The sequence below is a fragment of the Castanea sativa genome, chromosome 5 (assembly GCF_040712315.1).
Source record: "Castanea sativa cultivar Marrone di Chiusa Pesio chromosome 5, ASM4071231v1".
NCBI classification, from domain to species: domain Eukaryota; kingdom Viridiplantae; phylum Streptophyta; class Magnoliopsida; order Fagales; family Fagaceae; genus Castanea; species Castanea sativa.
In genome coordinates this window covers 52,459,397-52,466,800 of record NC_134017.1, presented here as the reverse complement: position 1 = coordinate 52,466,800, position 7,404 = coordinate 52,459,397, and the positions used below count along the sequence as shown (strand labels likewise).

Sequence of the window (7,404 nt, the reverse complement as noted above, 5' to 3'; positions counted from 1 at the left end):
AAAACAATTCCTCCCAAATCTGAGAGAAAACAAGTGAGAAGAGATGTGCAAGTGGGAAATGACATAAGTACCCCATTTGTTGCTCATGCTACTACCATTTGCTGAAACGTACATTGTTATTTACAGTTCTTTATATATATATATATATATATAGAAATACATATGTATGTATGTAAATTTATTTATTTAGTTCTATAACCATCAAGTCCATGATTTTAGCTTTAAATATCTAATATATTATAATTTGTGCTTACGTGTAGAAACATTGAATGATATCGATAAAAAGGAAAAAAAATTAAAGAATCTTGTTAGTACTCATTTGAATATTATAAATTATAAATTATTATTTATTATTCAAGCAAAAAATGTTGATTATTATTATGAATTTTATGTAATGAATTTGATAGTTGAAACATTATGATTGACAACAATATTTTTTTTAAAGAAATTAAAACTAATGAAGATGTTTTATTATTTGGGATTTAAAAATCAATTTTGAAATCCACGTTTAAAATTAGTATTTCAAGTTCTGTTAATGCTAGAATCATGTCAAAGACTAGTACTTGTATACATAGATGATTACATTGGTTATGTGATTTAGGTATTTCTCTTCCTAATTTAACCTCAGAATTGGTCGTATTTAGTGTTCAAAACTCTCACTCTTTGTAGGGTCTATGAAATGTCATGGTAGGTAACCTTATATCCAAATTTTTTAGCGAGGCTGATCATTGAACTCAAACCTATGACCTAATGCGTTTCATGAAAGGCATTTGTCATCACACTCCATCTTTAAGTATCCAATTCAAGATGTTCTAACAAAATTTAACAATTTATTTAAAGGAAACTAGTCATGTAGTTGCCAATATTGGTTTTACAATATTGATCAATTTTATCCATTTGAAATTTCGGTTAAAATGACCTTATAGTTTTTCATCACAAAGAAAATGATTCCACCAATAAAATAAAGTAACCATCAAGATTCAAGATGGTTAGATCTTAAAAGCTTTTATAATTTTGTTCTTCTCTTATGAAAATATCATAAAAAGGTTGTAATTATTGCACCATCAAACATCATATGAAGTTAACTTATATATATGGAGATATTCTTTATTGTCATGTTAATTCAAAAAATCTTGCTTGGGATATCAATGATTGATTTATTTTTCCAAGTATGAGTTTATATATAGTGAAGAAGTTGTATACGATATTTAAAGCCTTTCACTCTTATGCAAAAAATTTAAGGGGAAGTTCCACATGGTCTGAAATTGCTACATTGGTGAATGTGAAAGATGCATTAAAAGCTAATCATAGTTTTGAATCCCTAGATAGGGATTTCAAATGGATTTTTTGAAAACCACTTTTTGATATGCTTTTGGCTTGTGAAAATTATTTTGGTTGGACCGATTTGTAACATCTTAGCATTAATTTTCTACTTTTTCAAAAAAAAAAAAAATGTACTACTTAACAATTTAGCAATTTTATATGGTCCATTTTCTTTTTACCATTCTAATTCAAAAAATAAATTATTTATGTACTTTTTGTTCGAATTCATAACCGAAAATAATAGAAATTTTTTAAAAGAATTATTATTTATGTACTTACCTCTTGCTCATAATAAAAAAAATAGAAATCTTTAAAAAGGATTATAAACTTTTTATTATTATTTTATAATTCTATAATTACAACAATGGGGGGAAGGAAGATTCAAATTTTTGTTCTTTTAATAAAAGAGAACAAGTTATGCATTTAATTATAAGATTTTTTTAAAAAAAAGAAATAAAAGAAAAATTGGAGATTTTTTTTAAAAAATATCTCCTTCGATATTGCCTAGTCTTAACAAATTTCAAAAGGTACTAGACTTGTCTGTATGACATTGGATTATAAGCTAGGGTTTTTATTTTTAGCTTTTATGGGTAGCTTTTTAAAATCTTTTTTTTTTTCTTCTTCTTCTCTTTTTTTTTTTAATTTTTTTTTACTTTTAAAAGTATAAGTATACTTTAACACAATTTCAGCAAAAAGTTACAATAAATTGTTTACAAATGGTCCATAACCCAAACATCACCCGAAAAAAAAAAAAAAAAAAAAAGAATAGACCGGTTTACACATTTGGAGCTCACAATATAATAGTCAAATGAGAGCATGCAAGGGACTCGAATTGAGGAGAATTAACTCGAATTGAGCATGCAAGGGACCGAAACCGGCCTAGGGTGAGCTACTTACTTCCTTGACTTTCTTCCTTGTGGAAATGGCCGATTCACCACTCCCTCGAACTGTCTTATCACTTTCCTGGTTCACAACTAGCTCTATTTTCTCTTTCTCCTAGTTCACAACATTAGAACACTAGACAATTTTGATGTAATAATATGTTTGCTATTACAGTACACAATTTACTAGTTTGAATATTTTGTAACAGTAGATTATTATTTTACGAATTTAATTGCAATAGATTGCAAATAATTAACAAAAAAAATCTGGTCAGGTTATTGCAATGATATATTCATTGTAATAGATAATTTTTTTTTCTTCATATTTTTCATTATAATAGATTGCAAAATAATTGTATTAAATAATTGTAATAATATATTCGTTGTAACTTCATATTTGTCATTGCAATAGATAGTAAAATAATTGATATTCAGTTATTGCAATGATATATTTGTTGCAATAAACTAACACTTTGAAATTTCTATTATAATAGATTGCAAAATAATTGGAATTAAGTTATTACAATGATTTCTTCAATTTAAGTTATTGCAAAAAACATTTCTTAATGCAATTTAGTATCGAAGCCTCTATTGCAACTAAAAATTATAAGTTGTTGCAACTAAGTAACAATGAAGTAACTTGTTTAGCCAACCTATACTTTAAGGTGTCATGTTGAAGAGCAATGTCGTAATGGTTGTTGAATTTGGGACTACCTGCTTAGTAACTTGTCTTAATGGACTACTACTTTATGCTTTTGTCTTGATAAGACGGGTAAGTGTGATAACAATTTCATGAAACTTTCATATGTGGGTTGTTTGTTGCAAAGAATTTTCTCACTTGCATTTTTTTAAAAACCAAATATAGCAAAATGTAGATTTGTTTTTTCTACTACAAAATGTGTTTTATATTAAGGAAAAGAAACCTAAATTTGAAATTTTACCATGGTTTTAAACTATGTTATTTTGGTTTCAGGTGGTGTCGTGAATATGGATAGCTTCTTTAAATTGTTCTTCCATAAGCTCAACTATAAAAAGATGAAGACCAGGGAGGATAACTTCTGTGTCTATTATGACAATATTATAGAAGCTTACCTCTCATTACTCTTCGGGTCAGCTGCTGTTGCAGCGTTAGCATCTGTCTTCCTCTGTAAAAAGCTAGGAAGAAAATGGCATCTGCTGTTGGGGTTCAGTTTGCTACTCTTGGGATCTTCACTAGGCTCTTCAACGAAAGTTCTCTGGATTCTCTTTATTGGCAGAATTATCACTGGCATAGGGATTGGATTTATGTCTCATGTAAAAATTCTCATTCAAGAATATTAAACATAAAGGTATTTTATTAGAAATTAACCACACAATAGGAAAATACTAATCGGTATGATAGAAAACTTTAGCTATTTGCAATTGATTGTATAAACTTAGAGAAGGAAATACATTGCTCTGTTCTTTATTTATGAGAACCAAAGATGTGCGAAAAGAAAATTTAACAGTCTAACAAACTGTACATGTGGCTTAACAGATTGCAAAATAATTGTATTAAATAATTGTATTAAATAATTGTAATAATATATTCATTGTAACTTCATATTTGTCATTGCAATAGGTAGTAAAATAATTGATACTTAGTTATTGCAATGATATATTTGTTGCAATAAACTAACACTTTGAAATTTCTATTATAATAGATTGCAAAATAATTGGAATTAAGTTATTACAATGATTTCTTCAATTTAAGTTATTGCAAAAAAAATTTCTTAATGCAATTTAGTATCGAAGCCTCTATTGCAACTAAAAATTATAAGTTGTTGCAACTAATTAACAATGAAGTAACTTGTTTAGCCAACCTATACTTTAAGGTGTCGCGTTGAAGAGTAATGTCGTAACAGTTGTTGAATTTGGGACTATCTGCTAAGTAACTTGTCTTAATGGACTACTACTTTATGCTTTTGTCTTGATAAGACGGGTAAGTGTGATAACCATTTCATGAAACTTTCATATGTGGGTTGTTTGTTGCATAGAATTTTCTCACTTGCATTTTTTTAAAAACCAAATATAGCAAAATGTAGATTTGTTTTTTCTACTGCAAAATGTGTTTTATATTAAGGAAAAGAAACCTAAATTTGAAATTTTACCATGGTTTTAAACTATGTTATTTTGGTTTCAGGTGGTGTCGTGAATATGGATAGCTTCTTTAAATTGTTCTTCCATAAGCTCAACTATAAAAAGATGAAGACCAGGGAGGATAACTTCTGTGTCTATTATGACAATATTATAGAAGCTTACCTCTCATTACTCTTCGGGTCAGCTGCTGTTGCAGCCTTAGCATCTGTCTTCCTCTGTAAAAAGCTAGGAAGAAAATGGCCTCTGCTGTTGGGTTTCAGTTTGCTACTCTTGGGATCTTCACTAGGCTCTTCAACGAAAGTTCTCTAGATTCTCTTTATTGGCAGAATTATCACTGGCATAGGGATTGGATTTATGTCTCAGGTAAAAATTCTCATTCAAGAATATTAAACATAAAGGTATTTTATTAGAAATTAACCACGCAATAGGAAAATACTAATCGGTATGATAGAAAACTTTAGCTATTTGCAATTGATTGTATAAACTTAGAGAAGGAAATACATTGCTCTGTTCTTTATTTATGAGAACCAAAGATGTGCGAAAAGAAAATTTAACAGTCTAACAAACTGTACATGTGGCTTAACAGATTACAAAATAATTGTATTAAATAATTGTAATAATATATTCATTGTAACTTCATATTTGTCATTGCAATAGGTAGTAAAATAATTGATACTTAGTTATTGCAATGATATATTTGTTGCAATAAACTAACACTTTGAAATTTCTATTATAATAGATTGCAAAATAATTGGAATTAAGTTATTACAATGATTTCTTCAATTTAAATTATTGCAAAAAAAATTTCTTAATGCAATTTAGTATTGAAGCCTCTATTGCAACTAAAAATTATAAGTTGTTGCAACTAATAAACAATGAAGTAACTTGTTTAGCCTAAACCTAGTTTCGGAGTTTCTCTTTAGCTCTTCTTTTGTACATTTTCTATCTGTATCATGAAACCATTCTGCCCTTTAACCACCCCCTCAACCTCTGTGTATTCTGCTACCATATTTTGATATTTCTTAATTGTCTACTTGGTAGTATTAGGTGGCTTGGCAAGATAACTTTGGAGACCTATATTTCACAATTCCATATCTGGTTGAGGTGTGTAATCTAATTCATATTTTCATTTATTTTTCCCTAATTTTCCTAGTGATGTTTTATATAGCCATTATAAAATATGTTTGTTTAGTTTGAGCACATCTTTATGCATAAGCATAGTGGCTTTCATTTTTATTTCTCTTCTATTGCTTTATATGAGTTCTAATCTTGTGTAACCCTTCCTAGAATTGAATTGATACCATGATGTGAAAAGCATGTCCATCTTTATTCTTGGTGGATGAGGTATTTAAGCTTTCATAAGATTTCTAAAAGAGCGTTGAAATTTTTTTTCCATCTTCTAAGATAATGTTAAAGTAAAGGTAGTCCCTTCTCTTCCTCCTACATTTTATAAAAGGATAATATTGAAAGGTTTAATAAAATGCAAATGTATAGAGAGAAATTGATAAAAATAAGAAGAAAGTATGAGACTATAAGAAAAACAGCACCCAAAAAGAGAAGACTATGCTGACGATTAACTCAAGTGCATTTCTAATTTCCATATATGTTTCCGCAGATCAAATGTGCCTAATGGACAGCCTAAGTGGCTCCTTTCTCTTATTCCAGAATATCCGATGCTTAACTTCATGCTCACTTCTGCCATTTATGTCATAGTAAGTATATTTCTTCTTTACCCTCTGATTTTGTGAAAGCCACTCAATACTAACATGTTGCTCTCTGAATTTGCTTGTGCAGATATCTCATCGCCTTTTTGAATTAACCAATACACTGAAGACAGTTTTTATACCCACAAAAGACAACAGACGATTGTTTTCTAATTTTGTTGCTGGGGCAGCCATTTGTGTGTGTGTGTATTTCATCGCATTCATTCTCGTTCAGATCCCTCATTAACCGGTATGGGCCTTTCTGCCACTTAATTGTTATTGAGAGTGAACTTTCATAATTTGGATTCATGAAGAGCTTTGATTCTAATATATTATATATGCACACGTGTAAGAGAGCATAAAAAAAGGGGATCTCTGAGCCCTTTTTTATCTTTTTTACTTACCTATATATGATGATTAGCAATACAATTTACTATTACAGGCCTGACGAATTATGACTTGAAAAAAGTTTCATAGATATTTCTTGTTGGATGCACAAAACATATAGGCGGGAGTAAAATAAGGGGAATTTGGAAGATGTTGCTTGCAAATTTAGCTTTTAAAGCAAATGTTCCAATAGTGCCAAGGAAAGTCGCCCTCATTGCTGCATCACAGTAGAAAATTGGAGGTGGGCATGCATTGAGAATGTGGCAGAGGGCAGCACATGATACCAAAGAAATTTTTTTGTAGTATTGCAGATTGTCACATATCAAAATTTCTCCATTTTGTTCAGTCATTAAAAAGAAAATATAGGTTCCTATGATATAGATTCATTGTCTGGCTTCAATGAAATTTAATATTCATTAGTAGTGCGACATTGTCAATTTGTCTCATTACATGAGTGGAGGATTCACGAACTTGGTGTATGTATTCAATTGGAAAATTTAATTGTGAGCGATTCTTTCGTATATTCGTGCAACACAATCCTTTTATTAATTTCTAGTTTGTGACGTTAGTTTCATATTTTTGATTGTTAGTCCAGTAGGAAATTAAAGAAAGCTGGGAAGTTTGTTTTCCTTGGGGACCAAAAGTGTGGCAGTTTGATGCTTCACACTTTTAATGCCACTTGTGAGCATTTTTGGTTTTGGTTTACTTTTTAGCACCGTGAGCATATTATCAAACCCTAAATAGGTATAGGTTGCCAAAAGTTGTAGCAAAGTAGTCAAAATGCGGCAATATTTTTGTCTTTTATAAATGAAAATGACTAAAAGGAGCCACCAGCTTGGAAACCTCATCTAGTCTTTGGCATGTGATTGACTCAGAGAGATTTTTTATACCTACTGAAGTTGTGGGACCCATCCAAGTGAAGATCCAAAGGCAGCACTCCCTCTAGTGGTTCAAAACTTTAAAGTGGTATTTGTTACTGTTGTTTAAATAGC

General features: G+C 29.8%; 1 long non-coding RNA gene across 1 annotated transcript; it reads left to right on the top strand.

The window, feature by feature from the left end:
* Positions 1–5,368: 5,368 nt before the first annotated feature.
* Positions 5,369–6,929, top strand: LOC142636820 (uncharacterized). Its single transcript, XR_012844403.1, has 4 exons — positions 5,369–5,426; positions 5,938–6,034; positions 6,117–6,275; positions 6,468–6,929. It is a non-coding gene; the product is annotated as an uncharacterized LOC142636820 (long non-coding RNA).
* The last annotated feature ends 475 nt before the right edge of the window (positions 6,930–7,404 follow it).